The following is an 18692-nucleotide window of genomic DNA, read 5'->3' as shown; positions in this document are numbered from 1 at the left end:
ACGAAGGTCTAATATCCAGCATCTATAAGGAACTTAAGCAAATTCACAAGAGAAAAACTAACAACCCCATGAAAAAGTGGGCAAAAGACGTGAACGTACACTTCTCAAAAGAAGACATACATGCAGCCAACAAGCATATGAATAAAAGTTCAATATCACTGATCATCAAGGAAATGCAAATCAAAACCACAATGAGACACCATCCCACACCAGTCAGAATGGCTATTATGAAAAAGTCAAAAAATAACAGATGCTGGCAAGGTTGTGGAGAAAAAGGAACACGTATACACTGTTGGTGGGAGTGTAAATTAGTTTAACCATTGTGAAAGCAGTATGGTGATTCCTCAAAGAGCTGAAAGCAGAACTACCATTTGACCCAGCAATCCTATTACTGTGTATATACCCAGAGAAGTAAAAGTCATTCTACCATAAAGACACATGCACACAAATGTTCATTGCAGCACTATTCACAATAGCAAAGCCAGGAAATAAACCTAAATGCCCATCAATGACAGATTAAATAAAGAAAATATGGTATATATACACCATGGAATACTATGCAGCCATAAAAAATGAGATCATGTCTTTTGAGAGAACATGGGTGGAGCTGGAGGCTATTGTCTTAAGCAAACTAAAATAGGAACAGGAAACCAAGTGGGAGCTAAATAATGAGAATTTATAAACACAAAGAAAGAAACAGTGGCCTTGTATGGTGGCTCACTCCTGTAATCCCAGCACTTTGGGAGGCCAAAGCAGGTGGATCACTTGAGGTCAGGAGTTTGAGACCAGCCTGGCCAACATGGTGTGAAACCCCATCTCTACTAAAAATACAACAATTAGTCAGGCTGGTGGTGCATGCCTGTAATCCCAGCTATTCAGGAGACTGAGGTGCAAGAATCACTTGAACCTGGGAGGTGGAGGTAGCAGCGAGCCGAGATTGCGCCACTGCACTCCAGTCTGTGTGACAGAGTAAAACTGTGTCTCATAAAAAAGAGAAACCAAAAAACAAAGAAGGAAACAACAGACACTGGGGTCTACCTGAAGGTGGACGGTGGGAGGAGGAAGAGGAGCAGAAAAGATAACTACTGGGTACTGGGCTTTGTACCCAGGTAATGAAATAATACGTACAACAAACCCCCATAACACGTTTTTACCTGTGTAACGAACCTTCATTTGTACCCCCAAACCTAAGATAAAGGTTAAAAAAATGCATTGGTCTAAATGCTTCCTTCAGTGTGCCTATGAGGTCCCTCCACGGTGTAAAATACACATGTATTGGCTGGACGCAGTGGCTCGCACCTGTAATCCCAGCACTTTGGGAAGCTGAGGCAGGCAGATTGCCTGAGCTCAAGAGTTCTCGCCCAGCCTGGGCAACATGGTGAAACCCCGTCTCTACTAAAATGCAAAAAATTAGCCAGGTGTGGTGGTGGGTGCGTGTAGTCTCGATCTCCTGACCTCGTGATCCACCCGCCTCGGCCTCCCAAAGTGCTGGGATTACAGGCTTGAGCCACCCCGCCCGGCCTCTCTTGCAATTTTTATAGTGAACCTTAAAGATGTCTGCCATAAATGTTCTACATTATTCTAGCTTGTTCACTGGTTCAAAGGCTGTAGTATAAATTTTGCACAAATGGTTAATCTCAATTCTCTTGACCCTTGGAAAGGGCTCAATACACAGTCAGCTCTGGTTATATTTCATATTTAATACATGGGTCTACATGCTGTCATTTTCAACAATACCTTTGTGTAAGAAACTAGGAAACATGAAAAAGTCACTTAGTTTCTCTAGTCCCATTGAAAGGTGATGGGATTAGGTTAATTTTTGGTTCAATTCCTTTGAACTTAGAATTCTGTGAGTATTTTGTAAAGTAGCATGTGAGCACTATGAGGGTAAGAAATTAAAAAGAAACTTTTTATTATGGAAAACTTAAACATATGCTAGGTAATGTATCCCTATGCACTCATTACCCAGATTCAACATTTAATAATTCAGTTCAAAGTTAACATCATCTAACCCCCCCGTCATATTACTAAACATGTAATAAGCAGTTTGTTGACAATTTAATCTCCAGTTTAAAAACAAATACTGTGCAAAGAATTCTGCTTTTATCAAGACCTTCACAACCAAAGCCTGTAATGCAACGTTTAGATGCATAAATGCTACGAAATTTGGGGGAAATAAAACAACTTCAAAGTTGGCGCCAGACCTACGGTGTAAGGAATGAATGTTTTAATTCCTCTTTCCATTGTGTTTCTTCAATTTTTGAAATTCTTCAATTTTTGATAAGCTGAAAATGAAGAGAGAAAGTGGGAGGCGCATTCATTAGCATAAAGATGGTTGTAAAAGGCAAGAATGGATGAGGTTGTCAGGAGGACCAGAGAAAGGAGGAAAGCAAGAGACTGAGAGAGTGACCCTGATAATTGATGACCATTCAGGCAACTAGGAAAAGATGAGCTCAGTAGGAGACTTAGAAGTATGTCGGCCTGGGGTAGTGCTCATGCCTGTAATCCCAGCACTTTGGGAGGCTGAGGCGGGTGGATCACAATGTCAGGAGTTCGATACCAACATGATGAAACCCCGTCTCTACTAAAGATACAAAAAATTAGCTGGGCATGGTGGTGTGAGCCTGTAATCCCAGCTACTCAGGAGGCTGAGGCAGGAGAATCACTTGAACCCAGGAGGTGGAGGTTACGGTGAGCCAAGATCGCACCATTGCACTCCATCCAGCTTGGGCAAGACTCTGTCTCAAAAAAAAAAAAAAAAAAAAAAGAGGAAGTATGTCAACACTGGGAAATCAGCCTAGAATAGCTTGGGGACCTAATCCAGAAGCCACAGGAAGAGGATTTTTTTTAAAGGAAGTGAGTGGTGAACATTGTCAAATCCTGCATTTGACATATAAGAGGAGTGTCAGTGGCATGATGAAGGCAGAAGCCAGACTTGAGAAGTCAACAGAAGTTGACCAAGAGGAGACAGGACGGATAACAACTCTCAGAAGCAGCCCAGTTCTTAGGTGGGAGGAGAATAGCCAATAGCTAGTGGGTAGATGAGGAGAGCAAAGTTAATTATTTTCAAGGCAGGAAACGTTTGACAGTATTTAACTGCTTCTGGGATAAAGGTAGTAGAGAGGAAAGACAGAAATAAATCAATAAGGAACTTTTCAGAGAGGCTACTGTGGGACTTAGACCACAGGCAGAGAATAATTTACAGGTGGGGGAGGAATCATCATTGTGATGAAAGAGAAGGGAGAAATCTGAAAAATCTGATCTGGATACAGATGTAGGTACTTTTACGGGTAGGAACTGATGCGTTTCCATCTGATATATATGTGCTTTTATATACACACACACACACACATATATAGGTGTGTTTATATCTATATAGGCATATAGATATACATACCAATATATAAAAATATATATAAGTGTAATATATAAAGATATAAATACTATATATATTATACATATATATATAATTTTTTGAAGGAGGTGACGATGTGGTCTGCTGAGAAGCAGACTATTGCTATAATTTCAGTGAACACCAAATACTTACAGAATAAATGTTAATAAGCAGTGTTAAAAAAACAGATGTATTCTGAACAATTTGTTGGTAATCACCTTTTTCTCCCTTTTATTTTCTTTTTAGCTTGCATTTTTTCTCTTTTTAATAACACTCAGTGATGGTATGTAAACAGAAATTACAAAATAAAATAATCATTTGTTTTTATGGAGAAAAAATAATAAAATCAACCAACTAACCGAAGTGTTAAATCTATATTAGTCTTACTATATTCTGGAGAGTTTTAGTGGTAATACAATTCTTACACAACACATACATGCTCACACGCACACACACACCCCAGAAATCAAATCATTCAAGATAAATGCACACTACAGTCAACCTGAAAGTCTTTAGGAATAAATACGTGTTTCTTACTATGCTCTGAGATTGTCACCCCCTTGGATCTCATGCCCGATTCTAAAATCAAGTGAAGCATATAAATCTCTAAGACCTAGAGTTTGTCAGCTGATTCTCATTATTCAAGGATGGGTGGAGAGCTGTTAGAGGAACAAGGCAGGGGAAAGTTAGCACAGCATTGTTAGAGATCTCTGTACAGTGGTTCCGAGGAGCCAGCTTGCTTCGATAGGGAAGGGTTAGGGGACGGAGGGACATAGTTGGGTTTGAATTTTCTTGTTCCACTTCTAAGGAAATGCCAGTTCTTATAGAGCATGCCTCTCTTTCTTTTCTGTTCCCTTGCCCCTTTTCTTCTTCTTCTTTTATTTTCTTCTGTCTTGATCTTTCCATACCCCGAAGTTAAAGGATGGGGGTGCCCACGGGAGAGCAGAGTCGATTCAGGTCTGGTAGGATGAAGAGTTGGAATGAATCTTCCCAGTCCATGTAGCTTCTATGTTCTACCATGCAGGGAACTCATCTTTCTTTTCCAGTTCCTTCTTATATTGTTCAGCTAAAAAAGGAAGAACCAAAATAGCTTGTAAGCACCGTGTTGGTTTTTGTAAACTTCAGATTCATTTTAGAGTCATCAGGGACCTCACTTCTGGTTGTACCTGTTTGATACCCAACAAGAAATTTTGCGACAATAAAATGAAACACTTATGCTCTCTGAATATCATAAACACTGTCAATTATGTGTTTAAATTCAGTATCTGTGTAATAATTAAAGAAGTTACAACGGGATAAACCATGTAGGAAATAAATGCCTGGAACTATACTTGGTAGATTTAGGGCATCTAAAGCATTGACTGGTTTTCTGAAAGACCATGACAGTTAAGAAATTCCCCTGCCAGGGTAAAATAAAAAAAAAAAATAAAAAACTTTATAATACCAGATCTTTCATGTCTAGGAAGGAAAAGTTTAAATTTTGTACATATTCACACCATTTCCTCCATAATACACAGCATGTAGAAAAATGTTCAATAGATATTTGTTGAAAATGTATTTTTGAGTATGTATTCAAAAAAGAGGATATGTCTAAAAAGAACCTGTAAAGGATCTGAAAAACAGCCACCTAATTGGTATGTTTCTTTCTTATTTTTAATTTGAAAACCAGAGCCACGTCACTGTTTTGGGGGAGTAACAGTTTTACCAGTTTCCTCTGCCAGCACCTTTATAGATGTATCCAGAAAGTCTCTGATTGTCATGAATGCTTTTGCAAACATTGTGCAAAATAACAATGGCAGTTCTGACATATGTTTTTTAAAAATTTAATTGGCCATAGAATAGAAATGGAAGAAATGCTTTAAAAACATTACAAGGGATTTCAGAGCAAGAATAATGCTCTGAAATAAGCATAATGGGATGAAGAATGATGACACTTTTTAGTGGAAAAAATTTTAAGTGCTTTTATCCTTTTAAAAAGCAATTCAAAAATTATCCTGACACTGATGCTTAGAAAGTGTCTGTAATTTTTCTCTGGAGCACTATAAAATAAGAGCTGGTTCTCCCTGATCTGTGATAGTTTACATGGAAGGTTATCTAATCTGTGCAGAAGATCATGTACTTTTTTTTTTTTTTTTTTTTTTTTCTTTGAGGCTGAGTCTTGCTCTGTCACGCAGGCTGGAGTGCAGTGGTGCGATCTCCGCTCACTGCAACCTTTGCCTCCTAGGCTCAAGCCATCTTCCCACCTCAGCCTCCCAAGTATCTGGGACCACAGGCACGGGCCACCACGCCTGGACAATTTTAGTATTTTTTGTATTAACTTGGTGCAAAAACAATTGAGGTTTTTGCAATAAATACAGGTTTTCACTATCTTGCCTAGGTTGGTCTCCAAATCCTGGGCTCAAGTGATCTGCCCTCATTGGCCTCCCAAAGTGCTGGGATTATAGGTGTGAGCCAGTAAAATATTTTTGAATAACCCAGCATATATCTTGTTATTTATAAACTTTATTTATGTGCTATATTTTGTCTATTAAATATTAGAAATTTAATTCTTGCTTTTTAGATAAAAATAAGCATAAATGGACATTAATTTTTTCTTTATGCCTCAATTATCTTGCATATTTCTTGGGGTATATAGCCTTTTCATCCCCACTTCATTTTAAAAATCATAAATATAGGCCTTTCTCTAGCCTGTAGGTAAAGAACCACATAGTCTTTAAGAGAGAAATGGGGGATATAGAAAGCTTAGATACATTCAGTCTCTCCTTAAAGTATAATGAGAGATAACTGTATACAGTAGTTGATTTTTATTAACAGATTATGTATCTGTGTTTGTTTTATTTTGGGGGTTAATTTTCAAGTATTGGATGGTTCTCCCTCTTTGAGTTACCATTTGTTTCTGCTTATAACCTACTGATCATGCCTTTAGTACTGGTAAATATTGAAAAGGGAAAGCCTTGGGTGGCTTGGAAAGGCTTTGATGTAAATATGTGTTGCTGAGATGCGGAAGTGAAGGTGTCGGATTATGCATGACTTTCACCGGTGTTCTTGTACCACATTCATGTCCCCTCAGGCTGAGTTAAGTAAAATTGGCTATTTAGTATCAAGGTATAATGAGGTCTCAGAACTTTGAGTCACTCTTTTCATTGACTGTCATAGACTCCAGTTTAAGCTCTATTTATTGAAGACTATCACTATGTTATTCTCATTGTTAATTTTATTCCTGAAGCACCAATAATCCAAGTGATTAGATTATTCTTTTTTTTTTTTTTATTATACTTTAAGTTCTAGGGTACATGTGCATAACGTGCAGGTTTGTTACATATGTATATTTGTGCCATGTTGGTGTGCTGCACCCATCAACTCGTCAGCACCCATCAATTCATCATTTATATCATGTATAACTCCCCAATGCAATCCCTCCCCCCTCCCCCCTCCCCATGATAGGCCCCAGTGTGTGATGTTCCCCTTCCCGAGTCCAAGTGATCTCATTGTTCAGTTCCCACCTATGAGTGAGAACATGCGGTGTTTGGTTTTCTCTTCTTGTGATAGTTTGCTAAGAATGATGGTTTCCAGCTGCATCCATGTCCCTACAAAGGATGCAAACTCATCCTTTTTTATGGCTGCATAGTATTCCATGGTGTATATGTGCCACATATTCTTAATCCAGTCTGTCACAGATGGACATTTGGGTTGATTCCAAGTCTTTGCTATTGTGAATAGTGCTGCAATAAACATACATGTGCATGTGTCTTTGTAGTAGAATAATTTATAATCCTTTGGGTATATACCCAGTAGTGGGATTGCTAGGTCATATGGTACATCTAGTTCCAGATCCTTGAGGAATTGCCATACTGTTTTCCATAATGGTTGAACTAGTTTACAATCCCACCAACAGTGTAAAAGTGTTCCTATTTCTCCACATCCTCTCCAACAACTGTTGTTTCCTGATTTTTTAATGATTGCCATTCTAACTGGTGTGAGATGGTATCTCATTGTGGTTTTGATTTGCATTTCTCTGATGGCGAGCGATGATGAGCATTTTTTCATGTGTCTGTTGGCTGTATGAATGTCTTCTTTTGAGAAATGTCTGTTCATATCCTTTGCCCACTTTTTAATGGGGTTGTTTGTTTTTTTCTTGTATATTTGTTTGAGTTCTTTGTAGATTCTGGATATTAGCCCTTGGTCAGATGAGTAGGTTGCAAAAATTTTCTCCCATTCTGTAGGTTGCCTGTTCACTCTGATGGTAGTTTCTTTTGCTGTGCAGAAGCTCTTTAGTTTAATTAGATCCCATTTGTCAATTTTGGCTTTCTTTGCTGTTGCTTTTGGTGTTTTAGACATGAAGTCGTTGCCCATGCCTATGTCCTGAATGGTACTACCTAGATTTTCTTCTAGGGTTTTTATGGTATTAGGTCTAACATTTAAGTCTCTAATCCATCTTGAATTAATCTTCGTATAAGGAGTAAGGAAAGGATCCAGTTTCAGCTTTCTACTTATGGCTAGCCAATTTTCCCAGCACCATTTATTAAATAGGGAATCCTTTCCCCATTTCTTTTTTCTCTCAGGTTTGTCAAAGATCAGATGGCTGTAGATGTGTGGTATTATTTCTGAGGACTCTGTTCTGTTCCATTGGTCTATATCTCTGTTTTGGTACCAGTACCATGCTGTTTTGGTTACTGTAGCCTTGTAGTATAGTTTGAAGTCAGGTAGCATGATGCCTCCAGCTTTGTTCTTTTGACTTAGGATTGTCTTGGCAATGCGGGCTCTTTTTTGGTTCCATATGAACTTTAAAGCAGTTTTTTCCAATTCTGTGAAGAAACTCATTGGCAGCTTGATGGGGATGGCATTGAATCTATAAATAACCTTGGGCAGTATGGCCATTTTCACAATATTGATTCTTCCTATCCATGAGCATGGTATGTTCTTCCATTTGTTTGTGTCCTCTTTGATTTCACTGAGCAGTGGTTTGTAGTTCTCCTTGAAGAGGTCCTTTACATCCCTTGTAAGTTGGATTCCTAGGTATTTTATTCTCTTTGAAGCAATTGTGAATGTGAATGTGAATGGAAGTTCATTCCTGGTTTGGCTCTCTGCTTGTCTGTTACTGGTGTATAAGAATGCTCGTGATTTTTGCACATTAATTTTGTATCCTGAGACTTTGCTGAAGTTGCTTATCAGCTTAAGGAGATTTTGGGCTGAGACGATGGGGTTTTCTAAATATACAATCATGTCATCTGCAAACAGGGACAATTTGACTTCTTCTTTTCCTAACTCAATACCCTTGATTTCTTTCTCTTGCCTGATTGCCCTAGCCAGAACTTCCAACACTATGTTGAATAGGAGTGGTGAGAGAGGGCATCCCTGTCTTGTACCAGTTTTCAAAGGGAATTTTTCCAGTTTTTGCCCATTCAGTATGATATTAGCTGTGGGTTTGTCATAAATAGCTCTTATTATTTTGAGGTACGTTCCATCAATACCGAATTTATTGAGCGTTTTTAGCATGAAGGGCTGTTGAATTTTGTCAAAAGCCTTTTCTGCATCTATTGAGATAATCATGTGGTTCTTGACTTTGGTTCTGTTTATATGCTGGATTATGTTTATTGATTTGCGAATGTTGAACCAGCCTTGCATCCCAGGGATGAAGCCCACTTGATCATGGTGGATAAGCTTTTTGATGTGCTGCTGAATCCGGTTTGCCAGTATTTTATTGAGGATTTTTGCATCTATGTTCATCAGGGATATTGGTCTAAAATTCTCTTTTTTTGTTGTGTCTCTGCCAGGCTTTGGTATCAGGATGATGTTGGCCTCATAAAATGAGTTAGGGAGGATTCCCTCTTTTTCTATTGATTGGAATAGTTTCAGAAGGAATGGTACCAGCTCCTCCTTGTACCTCTGGTAGAATTCAGCTGTGAATCCATCTGGTCCTGGACTTTTTTTGGTGGGTAGGCTATTAATTGTTGCCTCAATTTCAGAGCCTGCTATTGGTCTATTCAGGGATTCAACTTCTTCCTGGTTTAGTCTTGGGAGAGTGTAAGTGTCCAGGAAATTATCCATTTCTTCTAGATTTTCTAGTTGATTTGCGTAGAGGTGTTTATAGTATTCTCTGATGGTAGTTTGTATTTCTGTGGGGTCGGTGGTGATATCCCCTTTATCATTTTTTATTGCATCTATTTGATTCCTCTCTCTTTTCTTCTTTATTAGTCTTGCTAGCGGTCTGTCAATTTTGTTGATCTTTTCAAAAAACCAACTCCTGGATTCATTGATTTTTTGGAGGGATTTTTGTGTCTCTATCGCCTTCAGTTCTGCTCTGATCTTAGTTATTTCTTGCCTTCTGCTAGCTTTTGAATGTGTTTGCTCTTGCCTCTCTAGTTCTTTTAATTGTGATGTTAGAAGTGTCAATTTTAGCTCTTTCCTGCTTTCTCTTGTGGGCATTTAGTGCTATAAATTTCCCTCTACACACTGCTTTAAATGTGTCCCAGAGATTCTGGTATGTTGTATCTTTGTTCTCATTGGTTTCAAAGAACATCTTTATTTCTGCCTTCATTTCATTATGTACCCAGTAGTCATTCAGGAGCAGATTGTTCAGTTTCCATGTAGTTGAGCAGTTTTGATTGAGTTTCTTAGTCCTGAGTTCTAGTTTGATTGCACTGTGGTCTGAGAGACAGTTTGTTATATTTTCTGTTCTTTTACATTTGCTGAGGAGTGCTTTACTTCCAATTATGTGGTCAATTTTGGAATAAGTGCGATTTGGTGCTGAGAAGAATGTATATTCTGTTGATTTGGGGTGGAGAGTTCTATAGATGTCTATTAGGTCCGCTTGGTGCAGAGATGAGTTCAATTCCTGGATATCCTTGTTAACTTTTTGTCTCGTTGATCTGTCTAATGTTGACAGTGGAGTGTTGAAGTCTCCCATTATTATTGTATGGGAGTCTAAGTCTCTTTGTAAGTCTCTAAGGACTTGCTTTATGAATCTGGGTGCTCCTGTATTTGGTGCATATATATTTAGGATAGTTAGCTCTTCCTTTGAATTGATCCCTTTACCATTATATAATGGCCTTCTTTGTCTCTTTTGATCTTTGATGGTTTAAAGTCTGTTTTATCAGAGACTAGGATTGCAATGCCTGCTTTTTTTTTGTTCTCCATTTGCTTGGTAGATCTTCCTCCATCCCTTTATTTTGAGCCTTTGTATGTCTCTGCATGTGAGATGGGTCTCCTGAATACAGCAGACTGATGGGTCTTGACTCTTTATCCAGTTTGCCAGTCTGTGTCTTTTAATTGGAGCATTTAGTCCATTAACATTTAAGGTTAATATTGTTATGTGTGAACTTGATCCTGCCATGATGATATTAACTGGTTATTTTGCTCGTTAGTTGATGCAGTTTCTTCCTTGCCTCGATGGTCTTTACATTTTGGCATGTTTTTGCAATGGCTGGTACCGGTTGTTCCTTTCCATGTTTAGGGCTTCCTTCAGGGTCTCTTGTAAGGCAGGCCTGGTGGTGACAAAATCTCTAAGCATTTGCTTATCTGTAAAGGATTTTATTTCTCCTTCACTTATGAAACTTAGTTTGGCTGGATATGAAATTCTGGGTTGAAAATTGTTTTCTTTAAGAACATTGAATATTGGCCCCCATTCTCTTCTGGCTTGTAGAGTTTCTGCCGAGAGATCTGCTGTTAGTCTGATGGGCTTCCCTTTGTGGGTAACCCGACCTTTCTCTCTGGCTGCCCTTAAGATTTTTTCCTTCATTTCAACTTTGGTGAATCTGGCAATTATGTGTCTTGGAGTTGCTGTTCTGGAGGAGTATCTTTGTGGCGTTCTCTGTATTTCCTGAATTTGAATGTTGGCCTGCCCTACTAGGTTGGGGAAGTTCTCCTGGATGATATCCTGAAGAGTGTTTTCCAACTTGGATCCATTTTCCCCCTCACTTTGAGGCACCCCAATCAGACGTAGATTTGGTCTTTTTACATAATCCCATACTTCTTGCAGGCTTTGTTCATTTCTTTTTCTTCTTTTTTCTTTTGGTTTTTCTTCTCGCTTCATTTCATTCATTTGATCCTCAATCGCTGATACTCTTTCTTCCAGTTGATCGAGTCGGTTACTGAAGCTTGTGCATTTGTCACGTATTTCTTGTGTCTTGGTTTTCATCTCTGTCATTTCGTTTATGACCTTCTCTGCATTAATTAGTCTAGCTGTCAATTCTTCCACTCTTTTTTCAAGAATTTTAGTTTCTTTGCGCTGGGTACGTAATTCCTCCTTTAGCTCTGAGAAGTTTGATGGACTGAAGCCTTCTTCTCTCATCTCGTCCAAGTCATTCTCTGACCAGCTTCGATCTGTTGCTGGCGATGGGCTGCGCTCCTTTGCAGGGGGAGATGCGCTCTTATTTTTTGAATTTCCAGCTTTTCTGCCCTGCTTTTTCCCCATCTTTGTGGTTTTATCTGTCTCTGGTCTTTGGTGATGGTGACGTACTGATGAGGTTTTGGTATAGGTGTCCTTCCTGTTTGATAGTTTTCCTTCTGACAGTCAGGACCCTCAGCTATAGGTCTGTTGGAGATTGCTTGAGGTCCACTCCAGACCCTGTTTGCCTGGGTATCAGCAGCAGAGGTTGCAGAAGATAGAATATTGCTGAACAGCGAGTGTACCTGTCTGATTCTTACTTTGGAAGCTTCCTCTCAGGGGTGTACTCCACCCTGTGAGGTGTGGGGTGTCAGACTGCCCCTAGTGGGGGATGTCTCCCAGTTAGGCTACTCAGGGGTCAGTGACCCACTTGAGCAGGCAGTCTGTCTGTTCTCAGATCTCAACCTCCGTGTTGGGAGATCCACTGCTCTCTTCAAAGCTGTCAGACAGAGTCGTCCGCGTCTGCTCAGGCCTTTGCTGCTTCCCCTGTTGATTTTTTAGCTGAGCCCTGCCCCCAGAGGTGGAGTCTATAGAGACAGGCAGGTTTCCTTGAGCTGCTGTGAGCTCCACCCAGTTGGAGCTTCCCAGCAGCTTTGTTTACCTACTTAAGCCTCAGCAATGGCGGGCGCCCCTCCCCCAGCCTCGCTGCTGCCTTGCAATTAGATCGCCACAGACTGCTGTGTTAACAATGAGGGAGGCTCCGTGGGCGTGGGACCCTCCCGGCCAGGTGAGGGATATATTCTTCTGGTGTGCCTGTTTGCTTAAAGCGTGGTATTGGGGTGGGAGTTACCTGATTTTCCAGGTGTTGTGTGTCTCAGTTCCCCTGGCTAGGAAAAGGGATTCCCTTCCCCCTTGCACTTCCCAGGTGAGGCGATGCCTCGCCCTGCTTCAGCTCTCGCTGGTCAGGATGCAGCAGCTGACCAGCACCGATTGTCCAGCACTCCCTAGTGAGATGACCCCAGTACCTCAGTTGAAAATGCAGAAATCACCGGTCTTCTGTGTCGCTCGCGCTGGGAGTTGGAGACTGGAGCTGTTCCTATTCGGCCATCTTGCTCTGCCCCCCTAGATTATTCTTAATGTTATAGCAAGGAAAAATTTTCAACAATGTTAATATTAAATGAACTTGTATTCAATATCACTGTCACATGAGTTCCAGGTCTTGCTATCATGGTCTGCATTCAATAAAATACCAGAAGACAAGTCAAATATGGGCCCATATCAAATGTGGGCCAATTTTTACTTTGAAGTATTAAAATCTAGTTTCTTTAATACTTAGTATGATGTTAATTAGAGGCCAATATAATAAAATGTAAATTTATTTTTATTTTCTCAATAAAAAATAAAGAAAACCCATCAAAAGAATGCTTCAAGTATTTGTTTCAAGTACCGACTAATATCTTCATATGCAGTGAAGTGCTGCCAAGTTCTCAGATTCTTTTAGGACCTTTGATTTTGTACCAGCAAAATCAGAATTAGGAAAGAAATGTTGAGAAGGCAAATTGCTTAGAATTTGAGTAATTCTAAGTTTAACATTTATATTAATTTATTGAACTGAGAAGTTGAGTAATTCTCAATTTAATAATTAATGGCATAAATAAAGTATGGGGGGCATTGGTCTTCAATCTTTAAAAGGTTTTAAATTTTTATATTTCTCATTTATTTTTATGTAGACATCTAAGTTTTCATTACAAGTTTAAATAGTTGCAAAAGATGTTTGACATACTGCAAATTTTGTTATTTAAAAATAAAATAACTAGATCATTATTTTAAATATGTTCAGCATAAAGGCAATAATACAGTAATTTAATATCATCTACCAAATATTTAAAAATATATGAAAGCTCTTTAAAAGTCAGGTATTTTAATGTCTACTTTATCTTCTGAACTAATTTTATGCCTTTTACCCAACATAATTTTCTCCAAATGTGATACATATTTTTGTGCTTGAAAAACTTTATCTCTTCTGTGCTTCTCTGCAACCTATGTATACATATACATATATAATGTAAAAATTGAAATAAATATTTCCATATTCTCCTTACCAGCCCAGTTTACCCTCAGAGTACCTGATAAATGACTCGTTGCCAAATCAGTTGGGGATTTTTCCTCAGACATTTAAGTTGTCTAACATGCAGCTTCATAACATGTCAAATTTGCACAGAAAATACGTTTTTCATTATTGTGAAATGCAAACATTCAGAATATCTGAGGCAGACAGAATTCTGAAATGTCCCACGCATTTCCTGTCCCTCAGAGGCACGTCCCGCATCTGCCCCTCCCTGAGTGTGGGTGAAACCATGAAATTAACATGCCCACAAATCCCTGATGAGGTTAGGAATACCCTGCACAATGGACATTAAATACTGGGTCTAATTCAATCATCTGAGCTATCATAATGACAGATAACTGTATATAGGAGTTGATTTTTATTGACAGATTATGTATCTCCATTTGTTTTATTTCAGGGGTTAATTTTCCAGTTTTGGATGGTTTCTCCTCTTTGAGTTGCCATTTGTTTCTGCTTCTAACCCCTGAAATGACAGGGCTCTCCAGCCTGAGGGAGATTTGCCCTTTCCCCCATGCGGGAGATTCTCCTGTGTGGGCTCTGCGAATCCAGGGAGCCCCACGACCAGACCTGGGAGAAACTTTGGGAGCTGAGAGCATCCTCACAGCAGCAGGCAGAACAGACAGGTGGGCCTGGGTCTCACAGCCCTAAGGCATCGAATTCCACCAACTAACCTGAATCAGATCACAGCCAGACCGTTTCCAGGTCAAGGCAATGTCCACACAGCCAGGCCCACCCTAGAGGTCCATTGTGTGACCGTGAGCAGGAGGCAGTCGCTCGGCCTAGTGGCACTTCTGATCTGTGAGCTGGGGTTTGATTTAAATACCCAAAATTTGTGAGAATTTATTATGCATTGATCTAAAACTAGTATACTCTCCATACACAAGTTTCTTCACATTGTGGAAGTCAGAAAAACCAGTGTGTGTGTGCATGTGGGAGCGGGAGGCAGGGACACACTTTCTGTGTCCAGTTGTGGCTAAACTATGGCTCAGCAGAAACACCGCAGCCAAAATCTTTGAAAGGTTCTCATTGAAGATACCGCAATCAAACCATCCCAGCTGGAACTTATGCCTCTACAGTACTGTCTTGGAGCAGACCTGAATCCCACCCATGGAGACAGGCAGGCAAGCACGTGTGTCTGCTGAGATGTTCGCCATGCCCCAAGGTCTGAAGGGCAGCAACAAGGATGGAATCCCTGAGGACCTAGATGGGAACTTGGAAGAACCCAGGGATCAGGAAGGTAAGCTCACGTGTCAGGATGTCACGGACCTCACAGAAGGTGACAATGAAGCCTCAGCCTCAGTTCCTCCTGCAGGCAAAAGACTGAAAACAGACACCAAAGGAAAGAAGGAGAGGAAGCCCGCCGTGGATGCAGAGGAGGCTCAGAGGATGACCACCCTGCTGTCCGCCATGTCTGAGGAGCAGCTGGCCCGCTATGAAGTGTGGCGCCGGTCAGCTTTCCCGAGAGCACGCATTGCACGTCTGATGCGGTCTATCAGTGGCAGCTCGGTGTCTGAGAACACGGCCATTGCCATGGCTGGAATAGCCAAGGTCTTGGTTGGAGAGGTGGTGGAAGAGGCCCTGGACGTGTGTGAGATGTGGGGAGAAACATCCCGGTTGCAGCCTAAGTATCTAAGGGAGGCTGTTCGCAGGTTAAAGCCCAAGGGCCTCTTCCCCAACAGCAACTACAAAAAAAAAATCACGTTCTTCTAGGCCGAAGGCCAGAGGGAAAAGTCTGCTTGTGCAGGAATAAGTACTGCATCCAGTCTTGGTGTGATAGGACTATGTTTGCTGGAGTTTCTGCATCTGTCTACCCTGGATTTGCCACAATCTTAACATCTTTTTCAAATTGTGACACTTTCATAATCACCTTGAGTAAATAATTGGGTCGCCTAGGACATATTGAGTCATCTTTATGTGTCTTCCTAGTTGGAAGAAGAAAGGTCTATGGGCCTTGATCATTCTGTAGACAGATAGCTGCTTTCAGAGAGGGAAATCCCTTCCAAGAGTCTTGTATGGTTTCATACTGAAGCCTGGAGTTGCTGTGTTTTAGCTTTTATGCTTATGTCTGGGTTTCAATAAGTGAAGCCTCCAAAAACTTTTCCCTTGTGATATTCTGTCCTGAAGGCTGTGCCTGAGCAGGGGCACTGGAATTGTTGTCCTTGTATGTATTTTAATTTCTGGTATGGATTTTGGTGAGTCATCATAAAAACAGTTAAACTGTTTTCCAGCCTGCAGAAATAAAGATAAAATCACAAAGCATTTTTTTCTCTCATTTGACTCATATTCCTACCTACTGTGCTTTATGTCAGCTAGTGATCCTTTACTTTATTATAAAGTAACATAATATAGGAGCATCTTATAAGACTAGAGTGACAGAAACAGAATCCAAAACCCACCTTTCTGCAAACAGCCATTTGTAATGATCATCTAAGCTGTTTAAAAACACAGAAAAAGCACATTAATAGCTCAGGTTTGCTGTGGTGCTTCCATAGGTACCCAAATTTAGTTCAAAACATTGCTTTAGAGTATTCTTTGTTTTTGAGATGGGGTCTCACTCTGTCGCCAGGCTGGAGTGCAGTGGCACGATCTTGGCTCACTGCAAGCTCTGCCTCCCGGGTTCACACCATTCTCCTGCCTCAGCCTCCTGAGTATCTGGGACTACAGGTGCCTGCCACTATGCCTGGCTAATTTTTTGTATTTTTTAGTAGAGACTGGGGTTATACTGTGTTAGCCAGGATAGTCTCGATCTCCTGACCTCATGATTCGCCCACCTTGGCCTCCCAAAGTGCTGGGATTACAGGTGTGAGCCGCAGTACCCAGCCTAGAGTATTCTTGATTTTATTCATTCTACCAGTAATCTGTTCAGAAAATCAAACCTGAGTACAGCAACAGAGGAAAAGAAGTTATTAAAATATCAGAAAAAGTAGGTTCATCAGGAGTTACAAAGTTATTCCACACTCCGCTTGTTCATCCTCTATTTTACCTTTACTTTTTCATCATAGAATAAAGACCTGAGATTTATTATGGAATCACTGTGAACCTTCCCAGCACAGCTCCCAGATATCCACGGTGCTATTTCAGGATCTGTTTACCTTTGCCATGTGCCCCCTGAATCACAGAGCATAAGCAAGAAGGATCTAAAAGCCCCCACAGTTCAGCTCTCATATTGAGTGGAGAATAACATCTATTCTTTCTTCTTGAAGCCAAAGATACCTCCACAAAATGTTTTATTTCCTCATACACTCCGCTTTTGCTCTTAAAATAGAACTTATTGTACATAGAATCTATCTTTGGCTGAGCATTACATAAATTTCTAAACTTTACCAAGCACGGGGAAATTCTGTTTCATACCTCCATATTCTGACATTGTTTAGCTTTCCTTTTATTTTACCAACTTCCTTGTAGAGGCATATAACAAGTTAGACCAGTGTGTCTTAGAGAGACACAGGAAGGTACAGGTCTTTGGAAGAACTGATGGAGATGGGAGGGCTCTCTCAGGCATTAAAGTGCTTGATCATCCAAAAGAAGTAAGATCCAAGAGACTCAATATCTCCCAGTCTTTAGATTGCTCTCGGCTCATTCCTTTCCCATGGCATTGAGGAGTCTTGGGAGCTGTGTTCTGGCAGACCTGGCAGGCCAAGCAGTCTCTTAACACTAGTGTAAAGAAAACCTGGCCCAAGCAGCCTGAAGTGGGATGAGCCACTGCAGAGAGCAGTGACAGTGGTGACTGGACACATGAGCTCAGAACGTTTTTCCGGCCCCCCATAGAACTCAATGCTTTGAGTGGGGTCTGAGTAAAGCTGAACTGCTGAAGACAGAAACAAGTTCCCATCAAGATCTCAGAGGTCAGCTCAGGAGCAGGAACACAGTGCTGTTTCTCAATGAGGAAAAATGGATTAGCTGGAAGTTTCAGTTTCCCTACACATTCAAAATCTTCTCAATATATAATATCATATAGCCACAGCTCTCAAGAAAGGAATCTGTGGAACGTGATATCTTTCCAGGAGAAATCTTTGATATCTTTCATGGCTGGTTGTATTACATGTTAATGACAATGAAGTTTTTCATGGAACTTCATTACCATTCTTAATGTCTATCTCATAATGTGCCTTTGGAGACTGCCTAGAAAAATGTGGTGTCTGATTGGTGCTGGTAAGGTGGTGATGAAACTCCTAATAAGTAAAGTGACTGTACTTGACTATTTTCAATAATTTAGTATTGTGGGATAAGCTTAATATCCTCATTGCCTGCCTTTGCCCTACAAAAGTACTTACCATATGTCCAAATAAAGTTTAAGCAATCTAGCTCCACTATTCTGAAGCACATATTATCTAGGGTCTAGTCTTTAAAAGTACAAAGTAAAAAGTTTAAAAGTATAACTCACAAAAAGTTGTACCCAAACTAAAAAAGCTGAAATGATAAATTGATGGATCTGTGTTTTCTATGGAAGAGAGTACAACGCAGAGTGCTAACATACATATGTAGGGGAGAAGAGGGCAGGGCTCTTATAAAATGAATGTAGTCAAATCTTTTATAATAGTTTCTTAAGTAACATGAATATTAGAGAGACGATTCATGAAATTTTAAGTCAGTGCCATGTCTAGGAATATCAAGACATAGTAAGAGATTGTAAAGAGTATTTTTTTTTTCTGAACGAATCTATAAAAGAGATACATAAGGTGTTTCTTTTTTTCCCCCTAATTACTTAGTTTTTCTTAGTCACATATTCAAGGAAACATACTAATGTTTGGTAAAATGGTGTTTGTCAAATTCTACTTCTCACTTTCACCTACCATGCCATGTTCAACTATTGTATATGTAAGTATTAGAAATTCGAGTACTGT

Source organism: Rhinopithecus roxellana, chromosome 3 (assembly GCF_007565055.1).
Source record: "Rhinopithecus roxellana isolate Shanxi Qingling chromosome 3, ASM756505v1, whole genome shotgun sequence".
Classification (NCBI taxonomy): domain Eukaryota; kingdom Metazoa; phylum Chordata; class Mammalia; order Primates; family Cercopithecidae; genus Rhinopithecus; species Rhinopithecus roxellana.
The sequence above is the reverse complement of the archived record's forward strand: the minus strand, read 5'-3'. Positions refer to the sequence as shown.